Below are 27,407 nucleotides of genomic sequence, written 5' to 3'. Positions count from 1 at the left end.
CCGAACATTTGTCCTAGCTTAAGCACCTATTCACATATTGCTGCCATCTGCAGTACCTACAATGGAGATGTTTAAAATTATCAGATAGACAGGTTCTTGAGTATCAAGGAGATTAAGGGTTACTGAGAGAAGGCAGAAGAATGGGGTTGAGAAACATATCAGCCATGATCAAAAGGTGGAGCAAATTAGATGGGCTGAATGGCCTAATTTCTGTTTCTCTGTCTTATGGTTTTATGGTCTCATGAGGGGTGTCGAGTGGATAGAAAAAGATGGTATCCAATAGGATGCAGCTCATTAACCAGGAGCAAAGCTTTTGAGGAATAATTAGAAGGTTGAAAGGGGAATTGAGGAGAAGCTATTTTCACAGAGAGTGTGGTGAATGTCCAAAGCTCCCTGCCTTTCACCCCTTTTTCCAAATCACTTGAAAGGGTTGGGAAAAGGGTCACAAGGATGTTGGAGAGTTTGAGCTATAGGGAAAGGCTGAACTGGCTGGGGCCTTTTCTCCCTGGAGGTCAGAGGCTAAGGGGTGACCTTTTAGAGGTTTATAAAATCATGAGGGGCATAGATAGAGTAAATAGACAAGGTCTTTTCTCTGGGCTGTGCGAGTCCAAAACTCGTGGGCATCGGTTGAAGGTGAGAGGGGATAGATTTAAAGGGGGCCTGAGGGGCAACATTTTGTTCATGCAGAGGGTGGTGCGTGTATGGAATGAGCTGCCAGATGAAGTGATAGGGACTGTTACGATTACAATATTTAAAAGGCATCTGGTTGGGTATACGAACAGGAGGGGTTTGGAGGGATATGGGCCGAATGATGGCAAATGGGACTCGGTCAGATTGGGATGTCGGGGTAATGCAGGAGAGTTGGACCGAAGGGTCTGTTTCCGTGCTGTATGATTCTATGACTCAACTGTTCCACAGGACAGAAAAACAGGCCCTTGGTTTGAACATCTATCCAACCCTCATTCATTGTGGAACAGAAGTTGACAAGGATCACTGCTATGTCTATCTGTATCTTAATGAGTGGCTCAGTGGTTAGCAGTGCTGCCTTGTAGCACTAGGGATCTGGGTTCAAACCCAGCCTGGGTGACTAACTGTGTGGAGACAGTTACCCTGTATCTGCATGGGTTTACTCTGGGCTCCAACCACAGTCCTTTGTTTGATTTATTTATTGTCACATGTACTTTGTTACAAAATACAGTCAGATGTGATGCATAGTGTCACCACTTTCCAGCACCATCTTAAAGCACAGAAAAATAAACTAAAACATTGAATATAAAGGCAAAAGAATAACGAAACAAAGAAAATATTTTCAACTTTGCAGTCCTTCTTGTAAAGCTGTTGATATCTTGTTAAGATGTGCAGGTTAGGTGGGTTGGACATGCTAAATTGCCCATAGTTAAGATTAGAATGGTGCTGGAAAAGCACAGCAGGTCAGGCAGCATCCGAGGAGCAGGAAAATTGATGTTTCAGCCAAAAGCCCTTCATCAGGAAGGCTTTCTGATGAAGGGCTTTTGTCCGAAACATCGATGCTTCTGCTCCTTGGATGCTGCCTGACCTGCTGTGCTTTTTCAGCAACACTCTCATCTTAACTCTGTTCTCCAGCATCTGTCGTCCTCACTTTCGCCAAATTGCCCATAGTGTTATGGGAATTAGTCAGGGATAAATATGGCATCTGAATGGGTACTGTTTGGAGGGTCGGTGTGGACTTGTTGGGCCGAAGGGTCTGTTTCCACACTGTATGGAATCTAAAAATAAATTGCCCTGTAGTGTCCAGGAGTGTGCATATAAGGTGGGTTAAGATGGTTAAAAAACAGGTTATGGGGAGAATTCAAGATGGCAGTGATGTAATAAATCTGCCTTGCTGAGCTTGGCATCACAATCCTGGCAATGTGGTGCTTTCACCCTCCCCTTACTAGCCATTTTCATTAAAATCGGTCATGTAAAGTCCCCAGAATTTCTAAATATCACTTTTAATATTCAGGGAAGATGACTAAAGGGAAGGGGCTGCATGGATTGCAACATTCCCTGCAGTAACGGACATGCCCATAGCTGCACCGTCAACTCCCGCAGAGATGCCTTTCAACTTACCGGAGCAGCAGAGTTTGTTCTTGGAGTTCGTCAAATTCCGAGAGAAGATTGAATCAGCGCTGGAGGAGTCCTGGACCAGACTGGAACTGATCTTGGCCATGCTACAGAAGCATGAGCAGGAGATCCAACAACTTGGGGGCAGCACTTGGAGGAGGTGGAGCAGCGAACTGCAGCATCAGAGACGGTGACAGAATCCTCGACAGAAACAGAGGTGTGGGCCTTAATTGAGCATGTCGATGATTCTCGAGGTTGGAGAAAGAATATCTGCATTATCGGGTTCCCAGAGTGAGAGGAAGGAGATCAGCTGGTCAGCTTTCTGGAGCAATGGCTCCCGCAGCTCTGGGAACTAGGAGCCTATTCGGACCGGGTGTGAGTTGAGCGGGCTCACTGGATTGCGGTGCACAGGCCCGGATTGGACCAGTGTCCCCACCCAGTCCTAGCTCGATTTCATTGTTACAGTGACAAACAAATGGTTATGGAACCTCCACAACGCTGGGGAAAGATCTCCAGGCCTTATTCAACAAAGAGTCGAATATCATTTTGTTTTTAGGACTTTTCTGGGGCAGTGATCCAAAAGAGGAAATCTTATGAGTAAATAAAGAAGAGGCTGAGAGACTTGAACATTCAATACTCTGTAAGGTACCCTGCAGTGTTGCGCTTCAGCCATGGAGGGTCCATGCATAATCTTGGTTCAGTGGAGAAGGCAAAGGATTTCCTCGATACTTTAAAATAGACTGGTTGGGTCAAATACTATGGACAATGGTGTTTCCTTGGTTCTCCCTGTTGCTTACTTTGTGTGCCTGGCTTTGTTCCTGTATTATATTGGGCTGTTTCTTTTTCTCTTTCTTGTTAGTTTTGCTAGTCCCTGTTATTACCTTTTTTTTGGTTGGGGTGGTCATTTCTTTTATTGACAACAAGCAGGGATCGATGTATGTGTGGGATGGGTTGGTTTCCATGTTCTGTGTAAGCTCTGTGCTTTCTTTGTTTCTGTTTTGCCAGGGTTTGGGGTGCAGCTTCAGCAGGAAGGAGCCATAGAGATGCTCGTGAGTAGGGTGACTGAGCAAGGGCCAAAGTCAGCAGATATTTATTTTTTGTTTATTTTAGGAGTAGTTATTAGAATTTTTGCTTTGGCAGTGATTGTAGTTGTATTTTTTAGATTTTATGAATCTTTTCTTGTCTCTGCTTGGCGCATTATGAGTAGGGTTCTTCCTCTTGGCGGGGGGTTACAGGCTGCTTTAGACAAGTTCTTGCAAGGTATTTTGCACAACAAGTAAAACTAATGTCATTTACAAAATGCCTTGCAAGGACTGTAACAAACAGCACATTGGACAAACAGGCAGAAAACTAGCCACCAGGATACATGAACATCAACTAGCCACAAAAAGACATGACCCTCTCTCACTAGTATCCTCACATACGGATGAGGAAGGACACCACTACATTGTATTCATTGGAGTTTAGAAGATTGAGGGGAGACTTAATAGAGACGTACAAGATAATACATGGCTTGGAAAAGGTGGACGCTAGGAAATTGTTTCCGTTAGGTGAGGAGACTAGGACCCGTGGACACAGCCTTAGAATTAGAGGGGGTCAATTCAGAACAGAAATGCGGAGACATTTCTTCAGCCAGAGGGTGGTGGGCCTGTGGAATTCATTGCCACGGAGTGCAGTGGAGGCCGGGACGCTAAATGTCTTCACGGCTGAGATTGATAGATTCTTGTTGTCTCGAGGAATTAAGGGCTACGGGGAGAACGCTGGTAAGTGGAGTTGAAATGCCAATCAGCCATGATTGAATGGCGGAGTGGACTCGGTGGGCCAAATGGCCTTACTTCCACTCCTATGTCTTATGGTCTTATGGTCTTATGGTCTTATGGTCTTAACTGGGACAACACATCCATCTTGGACAAGCCAAACAGAGACATGCACGAGAATTCCTAGAAGCATGGCATTCCAAGTGAAACTCTATCAACAAACACATCGACTTGGATCCTATTTACCCTCTGAGAAAAAGGACTGGAAATAACATCACCACAGGAAATGACATCACTAATCCAAGGAAACCTAAACGCATGAATAGAAAATGGGTCACTAACACCAATGTTTCAGCGGAGGCTCAAAGATGATGTAAGATTAGATTAGATTACTTACAGTGTGGAAACAGGCCCTTCAGCCCAACAATCCATGCCGAGTATGGTGACAAAGAGTTTGAAAATGAACCTTCCAGCTCAGCAAGCAAACCAAGATCTAGAACCCCAACCTGAGCTACAAATGTCCTCAAAACTCGCTAGGGTATAGATAGGTTAGAGACTTGGCCAGAGAAATGGTAGGTTGAATTTAACCCAGACAAATGCGAGGTAATGCATTTTGGGAGATCTAACGCAGGAGAGATGTATACAATAAATGGCAGGACCTTTAGAAACATTAACACACAGAGAGATCTTGGCGTACAGGTCCACAGTTCTCTGAAAGTGGCAACACAAGTGGATAAAGTGGTCAAGAAGATGTGTGGCACACTTACCTTCATTGGTTGGGGCATAAGGTTTAAAAATTGGCAAGTCATGTTGCAGCTGTTCAGAACTTTAGTTCGGCCACATTTGGAATATTGTGTACACTTCTGGTTGCCATACTACCAGAAAGATGTGGACACTTTAGAGAGGGGAGGGCAAATGTTTACCAGAATGTAGCCTGCTCTGGAGGGTATTAGTTATAAGAAGCAATTGAACAAACATAGTTGTGAGACTCATCTATAGAATGGATAGTCAGTCTCTTTCCCAGGGTAGAAATGTCAATCATGAGCAGACATAGTTTTAAGGTAAAGGAGTTAAGTTTAAAGGAGATCTGAGAGTCAGGATTTTACACAGAGGTTAGCAAGTGTCTGGAATGTACTCCCAGAGGTGGTGGAGGCAGATACAATAGAAACATTTAAGAAGAATCTTAATAGATGTATGAATCAGGGAATAGAGGGGATATGGACAGCATAGAGGCAAGCATCATGTGTGGGCCAAAAGGCCTGTTCCAATGCTATATTGTTCTTTGTTTATCTCATACAAACCTATAAAATTCTAACAGAGCTAGGACGGATAGATTTAGGAAGGATGTTCTCAATGTCCAGGGAATCCAGAACCAGGACTCGCAGTTTAAAGACATGAGCTAAGTCATTTAGGACTGAGATGAGGAGAAATTTTTTTACCAGAGAGTGGTCAGTATTTGGAATTTACTGCCACAGAGAGTAATTGAGGACAAAATTTTGAATGTTTTCAAGAAGGTGTTTGATGTAATTCTTGGAGGTAAGGGATTGAAGGATATGGAGACAAAGTGGGAACAAGGAACAAGCGTGGTCTTGTTGAAGAGTGGAGCAGGCTTGAAGGGCTGAATGGCCTACTCCTGCTCATACGTTTTCTATGTTTGAAACATTTGGGATGTATTTGAAGAACTGTGAACTACAAGATAGTGGACCAAAGTCTGGGTAGTGGAATTAAAGCTTCAGTTTTGACTGACCAGACATGATTGGTCATAATTTTTTATGAACCTATAATTCCAGCAAATCTTTTTCGTCTTAACAACTCTCTCAACTTGAACACACTACTGTTACTGACACAATGATAGGAACCTGGAGAAGGAGAGTAAGGAATAAAACATTATGATACCACAGTTTGATGAAGGTGGCTATTGGGGGCTCACGTAGACAGTAAACTCCAGAAAGAATCATTTGGACTGAATAGAGCATTCCTTTCTTGTGTTTTCTACACAATCTTATGTCATTCAGATCTACCTTTTTGCTTTTCCTACTTTATGTCTGTATTTACAACGGAATTTCACAAACATTTCTACAACTGTATAAAAATCTTCCATTTTTAAGCAGTGTATATATTGTACATAATCTCTCTTAATCATCTCACATATTTTATATTACTTTGTGATGCCAACATAGAATCCTTGATGGTTCTGTCAACCCTGACCCAAACAATTTGAGTTGCACATAATCTGAACAAGATCCCTATCTCCAGTTTATTATAAGGTTAACAACACATTAGTTAAGAGTCTGTTCTGTGTGGGAGAAAAAAGTCAGTGTTTCATCCTGATGGTGTTTTTCCAGTGTGCTCAGTGCCTGAAAGCTTTTCACTCTCAGGATATTGAGCTTTGACCGCTTGATGTAATATCATTCCCCAGTAATGATTGTCCTTTCCCAACAATCAATGTTATATCTGTGATTCATGTGTAAATCTTGCCAGTCAGTCTTTATTTTATCTTATTCTCTCTGCTATTGACTGTGGGAGCATCACAAACAGGCTGGGTAATTCTGTGTCATCCAGACCTGCAATAATCTACAAGTAAACATTCACACACTCATCGGACACGAATAGGTTCAAGAACCCTGATTTACCTTTAGCTTCATGAACTGAGGGACATTGAACTAGACTGCACGCACCACAACACCTTACCCCATCGTTATCACTGACTCAGCAGACAGCAGCTAATGCAATGGGCAAACTCTCACCCTTCCTGAATTAAATTTCAAAAGATGTATCGCTGAATAATTTCAATTAGTTGTTAAGTAATTGGATGTACTAAATTCTATTCCAAATTCATAACCAGCTGTATTCAAATTGTAAACCTCTGAACTGGTGTATTGAGGTACACAGCTGAATCTTACACTTTTTCAGCTGTCAGTTTTGTTGAACTTCATGGAAGGTTTCTCTCAGAGGGTGAGTGAGTTCTGTTGGCATACCTTAGCCAATAACAACTCATTAACCTCCTACCCCAGTCCTATGGTACTCCCCACATCCAATTCTAGTTCCATTCCACCATTTGCTATAGCAGGAATAAATAGTTGCACACCCAGACACTAGCTTCTGTTGGAGTTGTCTGGCACAGTTCCTGATAATTGCCCTGGACATGGCCGATAGGGGTGTTTGCACCCTGCAGGCCAGGCAGGGAACTGCAGCTCCTCCTGGATGGGATGGTGCAGAGGAGGAGAAGGTCATGATACCAGACCCTGCCTAGCCTGTGCCTAGGTTACCACCGGGGTCAGTGCAGTCTCTGCTGCCTTGAGGAATGTCCTCCTCCACTCTGCCAGGGTAAGTGCCACCATCGTCTCTCTGCCACCTCACACTCACTGTCTCTCTCTCTGCTACTGCTCCCACCAACCAACAAGACTCATGCCTTACCACTTCCACTATGTTCTCACTATCACCTTCCCAAACTATCCCTATATGCCACTGCAATTTAGTGATACCATGAGCCTGGTCTCTCAGACAAAGAGGAAAGGCAAGGCATGTGAACATCAGGCAGGCTCAGGGTAAGGGAGTGTTGTGGCAGTGAAGGGAGAACCCGATAGGAGATCCAGCCTGGTGCAGTCCCTGAGTTGAGTGTGTGTCCCTGAGCACACACTGTCCTTGCTGCAATGTTACAGTAAGAGTTCCCAGGGAAGCTTGAGGTGTAGTAAACAATGGAAACAAAAAACCTGTATTCCTATTTTCTGAAGATCTTTTCCATCACAGTCACCATCCTGTATCCTCTGTTCTAGTAAACATCCACACTATTTCTGAAATGTTTGAATCCTGATGCAGGTCAATAACTTCATTGTGAGGGCCATTGAACCTGCGATCACAGCCTTGGAACCCAGCCTTGAATATTTAGTTTCAGTAATTATGTTCGGGTGAGTATTGGCAGTCTGAGACACGCAGCCAACTACAGAAACAGAGGACCTAGATATGGGAAAACAGAATCAATCAACGTCAATTTGTCTTCTGGTTACTTTTGATCTTATTTTGATGTGCTCTCTAAGTGCTTCTGAACCTGATCTCTTACACATCTCTTATCATTTTTATACCCAGTCAGACCTTGAGCTTTGAATTCCCTTCCAAGACCTCGCCACCTTGCTGTCTCACCTTTCTCCTTAAAGATGTTACATAAACCTGACATCTCTGACCAAGCTTCTGGGTCAGCTGTCCCAATATTTGCCTCGCATCACACACAAAGTCAAATGTTATCTTGCACCACTCCTGAGAAGTACCTTGGAATGTTTAACTACAGGAACATTTTTCTTTCGATTGTGCAGAGGCTGAAGTAAGACTAATTATTGTGCCAGACTTGTTTTTGTCTGACTATCACAGTGCATCAGAATATCGGTGTTGCAAACAGATTTCCCATCCAATAGTTAAACAAATGTCTTATTGCAGCCTGGTGTGCATTCTATCTGACCAGGCAGAGGCTGGGAAAACTTACATATGTACAGAAAATCATGTGGGACATGTGTGTGGAAAAGCATGGAAAGTGATGAATAGATGTAAGATAGCTCAGTTTGCTCAACAAGATTCTCATCCATTTGAGAAATGGTTTTGCCATCTCACAGAATTCCCTTTGACTGTAGCTGCAGTGTTAAACACAGAGGTACAGGCAGCTCAGGATGGATCTTCTCTATCCCATCATGGTTAGACCAGGATGGAGCTACTCTGTACCATCATGGTTAGATCAGAATGGATCTACCCGATCCCACCATGGTTAGATCAGGATGGACCTATACTTTACCATCATTGTTAGATCAGGATGGATCTACACTCTACCATCATGGTTAGATCAGGCTGGATCTACACTGTAGCATCATGTTTAGATCAGGATGGATCTACCCTGAAGAATTGGTACTTCAGATCTGTGTTCACTGGGGAGGACACAAGCAATCTCCCTGAGGTAACAGTGGATGAAGGACCTGAACTTAAGGGAATTTATATTTGCCAGGATTTGGTGTTGGAGAGACTGTTAGGTCTGAAGGTTGATAAGTCTCCAGGGCCTGATGGTCTACATCCCAGGGTACTGAAGAAGGTGGCTCGAGAAATCGTGGACGCGTTGGTGACTATTTTCCAGAATTCGATAGATTCGGGATCAGTTCCTGCAGGTTGGAGGGTGGCTAATGTGGTACCATGTTTTAAGAAAGGTAGGAGAGAGAAAGCAGGAAATTATAGACCAGTTAGTCTGACCTCAGTGGTGGGAAAGATGCTGGAGTCTATTATAAAGGATGAAATTACGAAACGTCTGGATAGTAGTAACAGGATAGGACAGAGTCAGCACGGATTTATGAAGGGGAAATCGTGTTTGACTAACCTGGAATTTTTTGAGGATGTACCTCTGAAGATGGATGAGGGAGATCCAGTAGATGTAATATACCTGGACTTTCAGAAAGCTTGTGATAAAGTCCCACATAGGAGGTTAGTGAGCAAAATTAGGGCACATGGTATTGGGGGCAAAGTACTAACTTGGATTGAAAGTTGGTTGGCTGATAGGAAACAAAATGTAGTGATAAACGGCTCCATTTCGGAATGGCAGGCAGTGACTAGTAGGGTACAGCAGGGATCAGTACTGGGACCGCAGCTTTTTACAATATATGTTAATGATATAGAAGATGGTATTAGCAATAACATTAACACATTTGCTAATGATACTAAGCTGGGTGGCAGGGTGAAATGTGATGAGGATGTTAGGAGGTTACAGGGTGATCTGGACTAGTTAGGTGAGTGGTCAGATGCATGGCAGATGCAGTTTAATGTGGATAAATGTATGGTTATCCACTTTGGTGGCAAGAACAGGAAGGCAGATTACTACCTCAATGGAATCAATTTGGGTAAAGGGGCAGTACAGAGAGATCTGTGTGTTCTTGTACACCAGTCAATAAAGGTAAGCATGCAGGTACAGCAGGTAGTGAAGAAGGCTAATAGCATGCTGACCTTCATAACAAGAGGGATTGAGTATAGAAGCAAAGAGGTTCTTCTGCAGCTGTACAGGGCCCTGGTGAGACCACACCTGGAGTACTGTGTGCAGTTCTGTTCTCCAAATTTGAGGAAAGACATTCTGGCTATTGAGGGAGTGCAGTGTAGGTTCACGAGGTCAATTCCTGGAATGGTGGGATTACGTTATACTGAAAGACTGGAGCAACTGGACTTGTATGCCCTTGAGTTTAGAAGACTGAGAGGGGATCTGATTGAGATCTGATTAAGATTATTAAAGGATTGGACACTCTGGAGGCAGGAAACATGTTTCCGCTGATTGGTGAGTGCTGAACCAGAGGACAGCTTAAAAATACAGGGTAGACCATTTAGGACAGAGATGAGGAGAAACTTCTTCACCCAGAGAGTGGTGGCTGTGTGGAATGCTCTGCCCCAGTGGGCAGTGGAGGCCCAGTCTCTGGATTCATTTAAGATAGAGTTGGATAGAGCTCTCAAGAATAGTGGAATCAAGGGTTATGGTGATAAGGCAGGAACAGGACACTGATTCAGGATAATCAGCCATGATCATATTGAATGGTGGTGCAGGCTCGAAGGGCGTAATGGTCTACTCCTGCTCCTATTGTCTATTGTCTATTGTGTATTGTCTATCATCGTTAGATCAGGATGGATCTACACTGTGCCATCATGGTTAGATCAGGATGGTTCTACACCATAGCATCATGGTTAGATCAGAGTGGAACTACCCTGTACCATCATGGTTAGACCAGGATGGTTCTACTCTGTACCACCATGTTGAGATCAGGAATGATCTACCCTATACCATTATGGTTAGATCAGGATGGAGCTAATCTGTACCATCATGGTTAGATCAGGATGGATCTACACTGTACCATGATTAGATCAGGATGGAACTACTCTGTACCATCGTGTTAGATCAGGGTGGATCTACCCCATACCATCATGGTTAGATCAGGATGGAGCTACTCTGTACCATCATGGTTAGATCAGGATGGATCTATACTGTACCATCATGGTTAGATCAGGATGGATCTACCCCATACCATCGTGGTTAGATCAGGATGGAGCTACCCGATGCCATCATGGTTAGATCAGGATTGAGCTACACTGTACCATCATTGTTAGATCAGTGTGGATCTACCTTATACCATCATGTTTTAATCAGCACGGATCTACCCTATACCATCATGGTTAGATCACGATGGAGGTACACTGTACCATCATGGTTAGATCAGGATGGATCTACCCTATATGATCATGGCTAAATCAGGATGGATCTACCCAATACCATCATGGTTAGATCCAGATGGATCTAGCCTATACTGTCATGGTTAGATCAGGATTGAGGTCCACTGTACATCCATGGTTTGAACAGGATGGAACTACTGTGCACCATCATGGTTAGATCAGGATGGAGCTAATCTGTACCATCATGGTTAGATCAGGATGGAGCTACTCTCTACAATCATGGTTCGATCAGAACTGATCTACACTGTACCATTATGTTTAGATCAGGATGGATCTACCTTATACCTTCATGTTTTAATCAACACAGATCTACACTGTACCATCATGGTTAGATCATGATGGATCTACTCTGTACCATCATGGTTAAATCAGGATGGATCTACCCTATACCATCATGTTTAGATCAGAATGGATCTACTCTGTACCATCATGGTTAGATCAGGATAGATCTACCCTATACCATCATGTTTAGATCAGAATGGATCTACTCTGTATCATCATGTTTAGATCATGATGGAGCTACTCTTACCATTATGGTTAGATCAGGATGGATCTAGCCTATACCATCATGGTTAGATCAAGATAGAGCTAATCTGTACCATCACGGTTAGATCAGGATGGAGCTCCCGTATACCATCATGGCTAAATCAGGATGGATCTACTCTATTCCATCATGGTTAGCTCTGAATATATCTACCCTATTCCATCATGGTTAGATCAGGATGTATCTACTCTGTATCATCATGGTTAGATCAGAAAGGATCTACACGATACCATCATGGTTAGATCAGGATGGAGCCACTCTGTACCATCATGGTTAAATCAGGATGGAGCTACTCTGGGCCATCATGGTTTGATCATGATGGATCTACACTGTACCATCATGGTTAGATCAGGATGGAACTACCCAGTATCATCATGGTTAGACCAGGATGGTTCTACACTGTACCACCATGTTTAGATCTGGATGGATCTACCCTATACCATCATGGTTAGATCAGGATGGACCTACACTGGACCATCATATTTAGATCAGGATGGAGCTACTCTGTACCATCATGGTTAGATCAGGATGGATCTACCTTATACCTTCATGTCTTAATCAGCACAGCTCTACCCTGTACCATCATGGTTTGATCAGGATGGTTCTACCCTACACCATCATGGTTAGATCAGGATGGAGCTACTCTCTACCATCATGGTTATATCAGGATGGAGCTACCATGTACCATCATGGTCATATCAGAATGGATCTACTCTGTACCATCATGGTTAGATCAGGATAGATCTACCTTATACCATCATGTTTAGATCAGGATGGAGCTACTCTTTACCATTATGGTTAGATCAGGATGGATCTACTGTATACCAGCATGGTTAGATCAGGATGGATCTACTCTGTACTATCATGGTTAGATCCAGATGGACCTAGCCTATACCATCATGGTGAGATCAGGATGGATCTACCCTATACCATCATGGTTAGGTCAGGATTGAGCTCCACTGTACCATCATGATTTTATCAGAATGGAGCTACTGTGTACCATCATGGTTAGATCAGGATGGAGCTACCCTATACCTGCATGGTTAGATCAGGATGGATCTACCTTATACCTTCATGTTTTAATCAGCACAGCTCTACCCCATATCATCATGGTTAGATCAGGATGGATCTACCCTATACCATCATGGTTAGATCAGGATGGAGCTACTCTCTACCATCATGGTCAGATCAGAATGGATCTACTCTGTACCATCATGGTTAGATCAGGATAGATCAACCCTATACCATCATGGTTAGATCAGGATGGATCTACCCTATACCATCAAGTTTAGATCAGGATGGAGCTACTCTTTACCATTATGGTTAGATCAGGATGGATCTACTCTATTCCATCATGGTTAGCTCAGAATATATCTAACCTATTCCATCATGGTTGGATCAGGATGGAGCTACTCTGTACCATCATGATTTTATCAGAATGGAGCTACTCTTTACCATCATGGTTAGATCAGGATGGAGCTACTCTCTACAATCATGGTTAGATCCGGATGGATCTAGCCTATACCGTCATGGTTAGATCCGATAGATCTACCCTATTCCATCATGGTTAGATCAGGATTGAGCTCCACTGTACCATCATGATTTGATCAGAATGGAGCTGCTACTTTGTACCATCATGGTTAGATCAGGATGGATCTACACTGTACCATCACGGTTAGATCAGGATGGATCTACCCCTTACCATCGTGGTTATATCAAGATGGAACTATCCTGTACCATCATGGTTAGACCAGGATGGTTCTATACTGTACCACCATGTTTAGATCCGGATGGATCTACCCTATACCATCATGGTTAGATCAGGATGGACCTATCTTATACCATCATGGTCAGATAAGGATGGACCTACACTGTCCCATCATATATAGATCGGAATGGAGCTACTCTGTAACATCATGGTTAGATCAGGATGGATCTTCCCTATACCATCATGGTTAGATCACGATGGAGATATACTGTACCATCATGGTTAAATCAGAATGGATCTACCCTATACCGTCATAGTTAGCTCAGGATTGAGCTCCTCTGTACCATCATGGTTAGCTCAGGATGGAGCTCCTCTGTACCATCATGGTTAGATCAGGATGGATCTACCCTATACCATCATGGTTAGATCAGGATGGAGCGACCCTATACCATTATTGTTTAGATCAGGATTGAGTTACTCTGTAGAATCATAGTTAGATCAGGATGGATCTACCTTATACCATCATGTTTTAATCAGCATGGATCTACACTGTACTATCATGGTTAGATTAAGATGGAGGCATACTTTACCATCATGGTTAGATCAGAATGGAGCTACCCGATACCATCATGGTTAGATCAGGATGGATCTACCCTATACCATGTTTTAATCAGGATGGAGCTACTCTGTACCGTCACGTTTGGATCAGGATGGATCTACTCTGTACCATCATAGTTAAATCAGGATGGAGCTACTCTGTAGCATCACGGTTAGTTTCAGTATGCATCTATCCAATACCATCATGGTTAGATCAGGAATGATCTACCATATACCATCATGGTTAGATCAGGAATGATCTACCCTATACCATCATGGTTAGCTCAGAATGGATCTACACTGTACCATCGTGTTTACGTCAGGATGGATCTACTCTGTACCATCATATTTAAAAAAGGATGGAGCTATTCTGTACCATCATGGTCAGATCAGAATGGGTCTACTCTGGACCATCAAGGTTAGATCAGGATGGATCTACCCTGTACCATCATGGTTAGATCACGATGGAGGTACACTGTACCATCATGGTTAAATCAGAATGGATCTACCCTATACCATCATGGTTAGATCAAGATAGAGCTAATCTGTACCATCACGGTTAGATCAGGATGGATCTATTCTGTACATCATTGTTAGATCAGGATGGATCTACAATATACCATAAAAGTTGGATCAGGATGGATCTACCCTATACCATCATGTTTAGGTCAGGATGGAGCTCCTCTGTACCATCATGGTTAGACCAGGTTGGAGCTACTCTGTACCATTGTGGTTAGATCAGGATGGAGCTACCCAATACCATCATGGTTCGATTAGGATGGATCTGCGTTATACCATCATGGTTCAATCAGCATGGATCTACACAGAACCATCATGGTTAGATCCGGATGGATCTTCCCGATACCATCATGGTCAAATCAGGATGGAGCTACTCTATCCCATCGTGGTTATATCAGAATGGATCTACTCTGTACCATCATGGTTAGATTAGGATAGATCTACCCTATACCATCATGGTTAGATCAGGATGGAGCTACTCTTTATCATTATGGTTAGATCAGGATGGATCTACCGTAAACCATCATGGTTAGATCAGGAGGAATAAACTCCATACCATCATAGCTAGATCAAGATAGATCTACTCTGTACCATCATGGTTAGATCAGGATGGATCTACCCTACAGGATCATGGTCATATCAGGATGGAGCTTTTCTGTACCAACATGGTTAGATCAGGATGAATCTATTCAGTACCATCATGGTTGTCCGGACTTGTCCTACCTGCCTATCCCCTTTTCCACCTGTCCACTCCACCCTCTCCTCCCTGACCTATCATCTTCATCCGCTCCCGGACTCACCTATTGTACTCTATGCTACTTTCTCCCCTCCCCTCCCCCCCACCCTCCTCGAGCTTATCTCTCCACGCTTCAGGCTCTCTGCCTTTATTCCTGATGAAGGGCTTTTGCCCGAAACGTCGATCTCGCTGCTCCTCGGATGCTGCCTGAACTGCTGTGCTCTTCCAGCACCACTAATCCAGAATCTATTTTCCAGCATCTGCAGTCATTGTTTTTACCTCGTTGATTTTAACCCTACTGCGAATCCTCTTGCTGTGATGCCTGCCTTGAAGAAGTTTTCCTCCTCTCTCTACAAGAATCTCAGGGAGCCCCTCTCCCACTGCAACTCCCAGGTCATCTCCTCTGCCCTGAAGCTCTTCAACCATGTCGTGAAACAAACTCGCTACCACAGCCACATTTGCTTCCTCAGTGTCTGCCTTCCGTAACCAACTCATCCCACACGGACTCCGGACCACCTTTAAACCAGCAGAGTTCGGACCCGAACAGGACAAACAGTACAGACTACAGATTCAAAAACACCAGCAACGTTTCTCCTTCAAGATCCTCCGCTCCACGCTCGCAGCAATGCACCGGCACCTAACCTCTCTACAGTCAGCCCTGCCTCAGCTGAGGGCCACACTCTCTCAGAATTGCAAAGGACCCACTCTGTACTACATCCTCAGGAGAATTCATACTCTCAACAAACAGTATTTCAATTCCATCTCAAACATCAAAAACTGTAAGTACAACAAACTTTTATCCGCCCACCTCCATAACCAGCGCTCCTCAAACATTCCAGAAGATTCCCCTGGCCTCGGAAACTACTCAGACGCCATTAGCCATGCGGCTGATATAGCTGCCACCCCCACGCTCATTGATGATGTCACTTCCACCCCCATCATGGCCACTCCCACAACCACTTCTGCCCCTCACAATTCCTCATGCATCACACGTGACATCACTTTCGCTGCTGCCACACGCTCAGTGACTTCCGGCACCCCTACTGCCGTGGTCACCACCACTTCCGCCCCCACCAGCGCCACTCGCCTGCATTCTGCTGACACGCCCCTCACAGACCCCACTGTCACTATCCCCACCCCCCAGAACCCTGAGGGGCACATTACCCCTGCTCATGACTCCACCCCCATTCCCTCCACCATCACACCCACTCCAGGTACTGGCTCCGACCCCACTCCCAGCTCCACACCCACCCCAGATCCCAGCTCCCAGCCCTGCCGAGTTTTCACCATCCCTCCAGACCTTCCCCTCACTGAGGATGAACAATCAGTCCTCAGCAAAGGACTCACCTTCATCCCCCTTCGTCCACGCATCAATGAATTTAATACACGCCGTGACGTCGAACAATTCTTCCGTCGCCTCCGCCTCCAAGCTTACTTTCACAATCAGGATTCCCGCCCACCTTCCAAGGACCCCTTCGCCCACCTCCAACACACTGCATCCACCTGGACACCCCACGCTGGCCTATTACCTGCCCTCAACCTCTTCATTTCCAACTGCCGTCGGGACATTAACTGCCTCAACCTGTCTACCCCCCTCCCCCACTCCAACCTCTCACCCTCACAACGCGCATCCCTCCAATCCCTCTGCTCCAATCCCAACCTCACCATCAAGCCAGTGGATAAAGGGGGCACAGTGGTAGTCTGGCGCACTGACCTCTACACCGCTGAAGCCAAACACCAACTCGAGGATATCTCTTCCTACTGCCCCCTCGACCATGACCACACACCCCATCACCAAACCATCATCTCTTAGACCATACAGAACCTCATCACCTCAGGAGATCTCCCACCCACAGCTTCCAACTTCATAGTATAGGAACCCCACACTGACCGGTTCTACCTCCTTCCCAAAATCTACAAGCCTGACCACCCTGGCCGACCCATTGTCTCAGCATGCTCCTGCCCCACTGAACTCATCTCTACCTACCTCGACACTGTCCTATCCCCCCTAGTCCAGGAACTCCCCACATACATTTGAGACGCCACCCACGCCCTCCACCTCCTCCAAGACTTCTGTTTCCCCGGCCCCCAACGCCTCATCTTCACCATGGATATCCAATCCCTCTACACCTCCATCCGCTATGACCAGAGCCTCCAAACCCTCATGTTTTTCCTCTCCAGACGTCCCCAACAGTATCCTTCCACCAACAATCTCATTCGTTTGGCCGAACTGGTCCTCACCCTTAACAATTTCTCGTTCGAATCCTCCCACTTCCTCCAGACCAAAGGGGTAGCCATGGGCACACGTATGGGCACATGTATGGGCCTCAGCTATGCCTGTCTCTTTGTTGGCTACGTAGAACAGTCGATCTTCCGTAATTACACCGGCACCACTCCCCACCTCTTCCTCCGCTACATTGATGACTGCATTGGCGCCACCTCGTGCTCCCACGAGGAGGTTGAGCAATTCATCAACTTCACCAACACTTTCCACCCTGACTTTAAATTTACCTGGACCATCTCTGACACCTCCTTCCTCTTCCTGGACCTCTCCATCTCCATTAATGATGACTGACTTGACACTGACATTTTTTACAAACCCACCGACTCCCACAGCTACCTGGATTACACCTCTTCCCACCCTACCCACTTGCAAAAATGCCATCCCGTATTCCCAATTCCTCCACCTCCGCCGTATCTGCTCCCAGAAGGACTGGTTCCACCATAAACACACCAGATGGCCTCCTTCTTTAGAGACCGCAATTTCCCTTCCCATGTGGTTAAAGATGCCCTCCACTGCATCTCATTCACATCCCGCACCTCCGCCCTCAGGCCCCACCCCTCCAACCGTAACAAGGACAGAATGCCCCTGATGCTCACCTTCCACCGTACCAACCTTGGCATAAACCAAATCATCCGCCGACATTTCCACCATCTCCAAAAAGACCTCACCACCAGGGATATATTTCCATCCCCACCCCTTTCCACCTTCTGCAAAGACTGTTCCCTCCGTGACTACATGGTCAGGTCCAGGCCCCCCTACAACCCACCCTCCCATTCCTGGCACCTTCCCCTGCCACTGCAGGAACTGTAAAACCTGTGCCCACACCTCCTCCCTCACCTCTATCCAAGGCCCTAAAGGAGCCTTCCACATCCATTGAAGTTTTACCTGCACATCCACTAATATCATTTATTGTATCCGTTGCTCCCGATGCGGTCTCCTCTACATTGGGGAGACTGGGCGCCTCCTAGCAGAGCGCTTTAGGGAACATCTCCGGGACACCCGCACCAATCCAAACACACCGCTCCGTGGCCCAACATTTCAACTCCCCCTCCCACTCTGCCGAGGACATGGAGGTCCTGGGCCTCCTTCACCGCCGCTCCCTCACCACCAGACGCCTGGAGGAAGAACGCTTCATCTTCCGCCTCGGAACACTTCAACCCCAGGGCATCAATGTGGACTTCAATAGTTTCCTCATTTCCCCTTCCCCCACCTCACCCTAGTTCCAAACTTCCAGCTCAGCACTGTCCCCATGACTTGTCCGGACTTGTCCTACCTGCCTATCTTCTTTTCCACCTATCCACTCCACCCTCTCCTCCCTGACCTATCACCTTCATCCCCTCCCCCACTCACCCATTGTACTCTATGCTACTTTCTCCCCATCCCACCCTCCTCTAGCTTATCTCTCCACGCTTCAGGCTCACTGCCTTTATTCCTGATGAAGGGCTTTTGCCCGAAATGTCGATTTCGCTGCACCTTGGATGCTGCCTGAACTGCTGTGCTCTTCCAGCATTACTAATCCAGAATCTGGTTTCCAGCATCTGCAGTCATTGTTTTTACCATCATGGTTGAGTACAGGAGAGGACAAGTTGTGAAAAAGGGCATGAAGAATGCTGTGAAGTCCTGGAAAGGAAGGTAAAAAAGATAAATAGGATTTAGGAACAGCATTAACCCATTCAGCCCTTCCAGCCTTTTCCCTGACACTGGGGGCAATTGAAAGGTTTGAGCTGTTGCCGGTTCAATGATAGTGTGGGGTCTCAGTACCAGGTGAGAAACCTGTAATAAGCTACAATGTGACTGTGCCTTTTTAAGGCCAGCACCTCATTACCGTTTGACTCACAGTGTTGGCATTGAATTCATTCCTCCCACAGTCCAAACACGAGGAGATTAGGTAAGTTAACCATGGGAAATGCATTATTACAGGGATAGGATAGGCAGTGGATCTGAGCAGGATCCTCATTGCAGAGTCAGTATGGATCAAGGGGCTGAATGGTCTGCATCTATATTGCAAGGATTCTATGATTTTAAGTCTGTATGGGACTGGCTTGGAGGGGGAATTTCAGGGTGTGGTGTTCCATTATATCTGTTCCTCTGTGAAAATGGTCATAAGTTTGGAAGGTGCTGTCTGAGGTTCTTTAGTGAATATCTGCAGTGCATCTTGTAGATAGTACATACTGTTGCTACTGAGCATCAGTGATGCAGGGAGCAAATGTTTATAGATGTGGTGCCAATCAAGTGGGCTGCTTTGTCCTGGATGATGTCAAGCTTCTTGAGTGTTGTTGGAGCTGCACTCACCTGGACAAATTTGGAGTATTCCATCACACTCCTGACTTGTGCCTTGTAGATGGTGGACAGGCTTTGGGGAGTCAGGAGTGAGTTACTCACTGCAGTATTCCTAGCCCCTGACCTGCTCTTGTAGCCACTATGTTTATGTGGTGGTATGTATGGTGGTTTATATTCTGGTCAGTGGTAAACTGCAGGCTGTTGAAAGTGCGGAATTCAGTGTTGTAAATGCCATTGACTGTCAAGGGGCAGTGGTTAGATTCTTTCTTATTGCTGATGGTCATAGGTTGGCATTTATGTGAATATTATTTGTCATTTGTCAGCCCAAGCCTGGATATTGTCCAGATCTTGTTGCGTCTAGACATGGCTTGCTTCAGTATCTGAGGAGTCATGAATGGTGCTGAACATTGTGCAATCTTCAGTGAACGTCTTCACTTCTGACCTTATGATGGATGGAAGGTCATTGATGAAGCAGCTAAAGATAGTTGGGCCTAAGACACCACCCTGAGGAACTCCTGCAGAGATGTCCTGAGCTGAGCTGACCTCCAACAACCACAACAATCTTCCTATGTGCCAGTTATGTCACCAATCAATGGAGAGATCCCCCCCGATTCCTGTTTGCTCCAACTTCACTGAAACTCCATGTTGCTACACTCAGCCATGTCTGGCCTTAATGTCAAAGGCTGTCACTGTCACCTTTTCTAGTTAAGATAGGAGTGGCAGGGAAAAGGTTCTGAGGAAGTTGGCTCCAAGCACAACACTATTTGACTTATCTTTACTGTGTATTGTTGCTGGTGGAGTCCTCATCTTTTTAGCAGCTTATTGATCTATGATGACAAAGAGAACTAGGCTGCTTTCTCTGGTATAGTTCAAATTTCCAAAATTCATCTTCAAGATGCCATCTCTGAATCATCCGTTTGTGTCCTATTGTATTCCTTCCAATAGGATGTTAGACCAAAGTCCAGCCTGCTTCGTTTAGCTGGATGGGAAAAATCTCATGGCACTATTTTAACGAAGAGCAGAGAGAGCTGGCTAAAAATTATCATTCAGTCAATTATCCAGATATTAACACATTGCTCTTTGCAGGAGGTTTCTTCTGTTGCCAGTTACAGCTACAATTGCCCTTACAAAATACTACTTTCTGTAAAATCCTTCGTTGAATCCAGTGGTCATGAGTGGCTCTATTATAAATACAAGTCTTCCTTTATCTTTCTTCAGATACTTTTTGTAGTTACATCAATCTTAAACGAGACTGATGTTAAAAATTCTGGAGTGATTACTTGGTACATGTCCTCCAGAATGATGCTCATCATTTCTAAGCTCCACACTGTTTCCTGTTTCTATGGGTTATGGTTTCAGGAGAGCTGAAACTCACAATTTGCTAATTTCAGAAGGCAAATAGATGGAGCAGTTGAAGGGGAGACTGGACAAGTGTGTGAGGGAGGATCTATTGACAGGGTTAGCTGAAGTTCTGCAGAACAAAGCTCATGTGGTGCATTAACACCATCACAGGCCCATTGGTCAGTATACATGATTTCAGATGTTTCTATGCAAGATGTCAATGTACAGAAATAATGGGAGCACTGTGTATCATAATTAAACACATTCAGCTGATGCCAAGTGGGAAGGTTATGCAGCTGCAAATTAAATAATATTTCTTCAGAGTAATGAAGCACATTTACTTTTTTCCACCTATAAGAAGTTTGAAAATTACGTACAGATGTATTCAGTGAAGGATTATGTGACCTTTCCTCTTCTCAGTTCTTTGCTCCTTTACAGAAGCAGAGTTGATTTTACTTTGAGGTCAATGAAATTGAAGCAGAAACCTTGATTTCTCTATCCCATTCATGACTTGAGTTGGTACCTAGAAGATAACACAAGTATATAGCATAAATCACAATAAATCATTACCGGGCTCTGTTTTCCAGTAAAAGATTAAAGCAAATGCATTGCATGCTTGTGTTACACTAAATACATGCCCCTGACCCAGGACCACTGCTCATTATGACCTTAGAGCCAGGGGAAATTAAAGTGCTTCTCGTTTAAGGTAAAAATGCTGAGGAGAAGCCAAGAGCACAAATAGTTGAAATGCACGTGTCTTTTTAAATGAAGCTGCAGAGTACACATAGGAGTGGTTTTCCACTTGTGAAGGGGGATTAAGGGGGCAAATCAATCCTGACACTCTTGTCATCAGAAACCAGTGCTCCGTCTCCACTGGAGATGCCACACACAAACCTCGCAGGAAAATGCCATCTCTGGCTAAAGATAGCACAGGCTTGATCAAGAGGTCTGGACTGTGTTTCCAAACACCTTCATGAATGACAGCAAGTTATACAAGAGGTCTCTCCACTACCATCCACCCTTGCAGCTTAGTAACAGGTTTGAAACACCCCTCTCGTACCCCTAGCCTTCTACCCTGAACTGCTGCTGTCTACCACTATATAGTACCACTACATACCATGTAGTATGCCATCTTCTGTTGCATGTGTATGACTTGTTCAAATTGAAGAAAAGCTTCTCTTGGACTTTGAGACTGACAATAAAGAAATGAGTTGCTTCTTATTCTGTGCCTCATTTCAAAGAGTTAGCTCACCAGGCCATCTATGACACAGAAGATATCTGGACAACTTTGCATTTGTTATCACTTTTGTAATAAAAGGCTTTGTACAAAACACAAACAATTTGAATCTGAATTCTATTTATTGTACTTTAAGGGAAGGTAACTAATCCATGGAACACAGCTCCCTGCATAAGAATAAGTATTTTTACTGCAGTGCATTAGCTGTGGCATGTCGAGGACAAGAGTTGAATTACAGCCTACAGTTTGATTTACTGAAGTGCTGTCTTTGTATTGTCAGATATTTATAGCCAAAGTTACACTTCAGACACAGATGTTAGCTGAGGCATCTTATGCATTAGGACACCAAAACTAAATTGATACTTCTCCTACTTTATTCTGTGGCAATGATTTGAGATGAACATTGTGATATTGAGTGCAGAATGAAAACGAGAGTACAATGAAATATGACAAACTATCATGTTATTAAATGCAATAGGCTTGTTTTTATGCTCCACCCACTCCCACCTTCAGTAAAACCTCCGTTCACCCTTGGGAGCTGTTGGGACCCAATAAAGAAATAAAGACCTAGGGCAAGGGAATGGGAGAGAGGGTGGAAACATGACATCATCAGTAGGGGCCTGAATGTCTCTGTGGGTGCAAAACTGGGGGCAGGAGTATGAGTTTACCACCATCAGAATTACGGAGAAGTCATTGAAGCATATGACAATGTACTTCTCTGAGATCAGGGGCACTTTCTGTCCCAGAAAACAGTTGAGTCAAAGTCAAGTGAAAGGTCAAAATAAAGATAGGTAATTTTGTTTGAAAAGAACACTGAGAGCAATGGAACAAAGACAAATAGGTGGAATTCAGATCTGAATTCAGGTGGAATTCCTGATGAAGGGCTTATGCTCGAAACGTCGAATTCTCTATTCCTGAGATGCTGCCTGGCCTGCTGTGCTTTGACCAGCAACACATTTTCAGCGGAATTCAGATCTAGGTCAGCTATGATCTTGATGGACTGAATGGCCTGTTTCCACACTATCCGGATTCTCACTGAATGGCAAACAGGTTCAAGGGACTGAACATCCTCCTCCTGTTTCCATCTTTCAAAAACAAACACTCGAGGCAGCTGGAGTTGGAAGGGGGTTCCTCACTAAACACTGTTTTATTCACTCAAGGGATGTGGGCATCGCTGGCTGGGCCAGTATTTATCACCCAAGCCTAGTTGCTCTTTCAGAAAGTGGTGATGAGCTGCCTTTTTGAAACGCTGCAGTCTGCTGTAAGTAGACCCACAATGCCTGTAGGGTACGTACATGCTAATGTACCATCAGCTTGAGTTTGCTGTACTGTGGAACCACAGTTGGCAAGACTTGGAGAAAATCTCACAATTCCTGAACCAGTTTTACCTCAATGTCATTCAGAGGAAGGAAGCCCGTTATCCTGTCTGAGTGAACTTGAATAAAACAAACAGATGTCTCCAGGCTGTCAGGCTCTAAAAAAACACCAACCTACATTTTTTTTGAAAACATCTTTAACATTGTAAAATGTCTCAAGGCACTTTACAAATGACTGTCAAAAAAAGTGTGACCCTGAGCCACATGAGGATATATTCGGATAGATGACCGAAAGTAAGTTTTAAGGAGTGTCTGAAAGGAAAACAATGTGGTAGAGAAGGGTCTGTGTGGTGGGGGTTGGAAATTCCAGAATTAGGACTTTGATAGTGGAAGATGTACATATCGCAGAGGAGGTCAGGCTATGAGAGACTACAGGGGTAAAAATGGACACGACCATGGACTGAGTAGCGAACAAGAACAAGAATTATAAAAATAACAACACTGTAAATGTTGCTGGTATGTAGCAAAATGTGGCAAATTTAAAAATCCATTGTATATCAACCACAACGTTTCATGCATTGACCACATGACCATAAGTCATTAAGAGAAGAAGCAGGCCATTCAGCCCCATCGAATCTGCTTAATCCTCAACTCCCCTTTCCTGTCTTTTCCCCATAACCCTCAATTCCCTTCCTGACTAAACATCTGTCTGTTTCAGCCTTGAATATACTCAATGACATTGCCTTGGCAGCCCTTTGTGCTGATGAATTCCATAGATTCACTCCCCTTTGAGGGAAGAAATTCCTCCTCATCTCGATCTTAAATATGTGACCCTCTTTATGAGATTATGCCCTTTGATCCTAGATTTTCTCAAAAGGAAAATAACCTCTCTACATCTACCCTTTGAGTACAAAAGGAGAAGTGTTCAGATTGGGAATTCTCCAAGTTTAAAAGGCAGGAATACCAGAATGATTTAATTCCACCACAAACACTCCCTCTCTACCATATTGCTCTCCTTTAAGATACTCCTTAAAATCTCATTTTGGCTTTCTGAGGCTCAATGAGCTTTGCACAGTCAGAAAGGAGAGATCATATTCAGAGTGTGATGCAGCCTAAATGAGTATATATTTCAGGGAATTTGATAGTAATGTGAGAATTCAACTGGTAAATCTTTCTTTCTCCATTTCACTCCATTACTGCAAGATTAATAAGATAGCTGAATGAGGGACAACTAATTCCTGATGAAGGGGTCTTGCCCAAAACATTGACTCTCCTGCTCCTCGGATGCTGCCTGACCTGCCCCTCGATGCTCCCTGACCTGCCCCTCGATGCTCCCTGACCTGCCCCTCGATGCTCCCTGGCCTGCCCCTCGATGCTCCCTGACCTGCCCCTCGATGCTCCCTGGCCTGCCCTTCGGATGCTGCCTGACCTGCCCCTCGATGCTCCCTGGCCTGCTCCTCGGATGCTGCCTGACTTGCCCCTCGGATGCTCCCTGACCTGCCCCTCAGATGCTGCCTGACCTGCCCCTCGATGCTCCCTGACCTGCCCCTCGATGCTCCCTGACCTGCCCCTGACCTGCCCCTCGATGCTCCCTGACCTGCCCCTCGGGTGCTGCCTGACTTGCTGTGCTTTTCCAGAATCACACTTTTTGACTCTGACTCTCCAGCATCTGCAGTCCTCACTTTCTCCTAGAATTGAGAAATAAGAACGGGATGATCACCTTATTGGGAGAGTACTATAGGCCCCTCAATAGTCAGCAAGAAATTAAGAAGCAAATTTGTGAGGAGATCTCAGATATCTGTAAGAGTAATAGGGTGGTTATGGAAGTGATTGTAACTTTCCAAACATAGACTGGCACTGCTGTAGTATTAAGGGCTTGGACGGAGAGGAATTTGTTAAATGGGCTCAAAAAATTGCTGTTATGCAAAATGTGATGCACTTATGAGAGAAGGAACTAAACTTGACCTCTTGTGAAATAAGGATAGGTAAGTGATTGAGGTGTCAATGGGGGAGAACTTTGGGGCAATGATCATAATTCAATTAATTTTAAAATAGTTGTGGAAAAGGATAAACTGGATCTAAAAATTAAAGTTCTGAATTTGAGTAAGGCCAATTTTGAAAATATTAGGTAGGAACTTTCAAAGGTTGATTGAATGAGGTTGTTCACAGGTAAGGAGACTATTGGAAAGTGGGAGGACTTCAAAAATGAGATAACGAGAGTTCAGAGACAGTACATTCTTGTTAGTGTGAAGGGCAAGGCTGATAGGTGTAGGCAGTGCTGGATGACTAGACAAATTGAGGTTCTGGTCAAGATAAAGAAGGAAGCATATGTCAAGTTCAGACAACAAAGATCAAGTGAATCCCTAGAGGAGTATAAAGGCAATAAAGTTATACTTAAGAGGAAAATAAGGGGACATAAGATAGCTTTGGCAAATAGGGTTAAGGAGAATCCAAAGAGATTCTATAAATGCATTAAGGGCAAAAGAGTAACTCGGGTCCCTTAAAAATCTACAAGGCCATTTAGGTGTGGAACCACAGGAGATGGGTGAGATACTAAGTGAATATTTCATGTCAGTATTTACTTTGAGGAAGGACATTGAAGATAGGGAACTTGGGGAAATAAATAGTGATGTCTGAAAAGGTGTCCATATTACAGAAGAGGAGGTGCTGGATGTATTTTAAGGCATAAAGGTAATAAATTCCTGGGACCTGATCAAGTGTCCCCCAGAGCACATTGGGAACCTTGGGAAGAAATTGCTGGGCCCCTTGCTGAGGTATTTGTATCATCGACAACCACAGATGAGGTGCTGGAAGACTAGATGTGGCTAATATGGTGATATTATTAAATAAAAGTGGTAAGGAAAAGCCAAGGAACTATAGAATTGTGAACCTGATGTCAGTGGTAAGTATTTGTGGTGGATTCTGAGGGACAGGACATACATGTATTTGGAAAGGCAAGGATTGAATAAGGATAGTCAGCATGACTTTCTGTGGGAAATTATATCTCACTATCTTGATCAAGTTTTTTTGAAGAGGTGACAAAGATTTTGATGAATGCAGAATCGTAGTCCTTGTCTGTATGGACTTCAGCAAAGCATTTGACAAGGTTCTGCATGTAGACTGGTTAGTAAGGTTTGATTATATTAAATACGGGTGAAGCTGATCAATTGGATACAAAGTTGGCTGGATGGTAGGAGACAGGGTGGTTATAGAGAGTTGATTTTTGGAGTGGAAGCCTGTGACCAGTGGTGTACCACAACGATTGATGCTGGGTCCAATACTTTTTGTCATTTATGTAAATGATTTGGATGTGAACATTGGAGGAATGGTTAGTATGTTTGTAGATGACACCAAAATTGTTGACATAGTGGAGAGTGAAGAAAGTTACCTTGGGATCTTGATCAGATGGGCCAATAGGCCAAGAGTGGCAGATGGAGTTAGATAAAAAGTGAGGTGCTGTATTTTGGAAATGCAGACCAAGAGCAAGACTTATACTGTTATGAAGATGTGGGTGTACTGTATCTTCAAGAGAGTAAAAGCTAGCAGTAACAGCACCAAGTGTTCTCAATAAGACACAATGTAAAATGTGCTCCAGTTACTGGGATAGTTAGTTGCCTGGAAATGACAAAACAGATTTGAATTAGGCCAATCATTTTAATTATACCCCGAAAAATACCAAATTCCAATCAAGTTTGAATTGAGTCTATTGACAACCTTAAAAGCCAATGACACAATCCAATACTCATGTGATTATACTTAAGGTTAGACAT

The sequence above is a fragment of the Hemiscyllium ocellatum genome, chromosome 18 (genome assembly GCF_020745735.1).
Source record: "Hemiscyllium ocellatum isolate sHemOce1 chromosome 18, sHemOce1.pat.X.cur, whole genome shotgun sequence".
Classification (NCBI taxonomy): Eukaryota; Metazoa; Chordata; class Chondrichthyes; order Orectolobiformes; family Hemiscylliidae; genus Hemiscyllium; species Hemiscyllium ocellatum.
The sequence above is the reverse complement of the archived record's forward strand: the minus strand, read 5'-3'. Positions refer to the sequence as shown.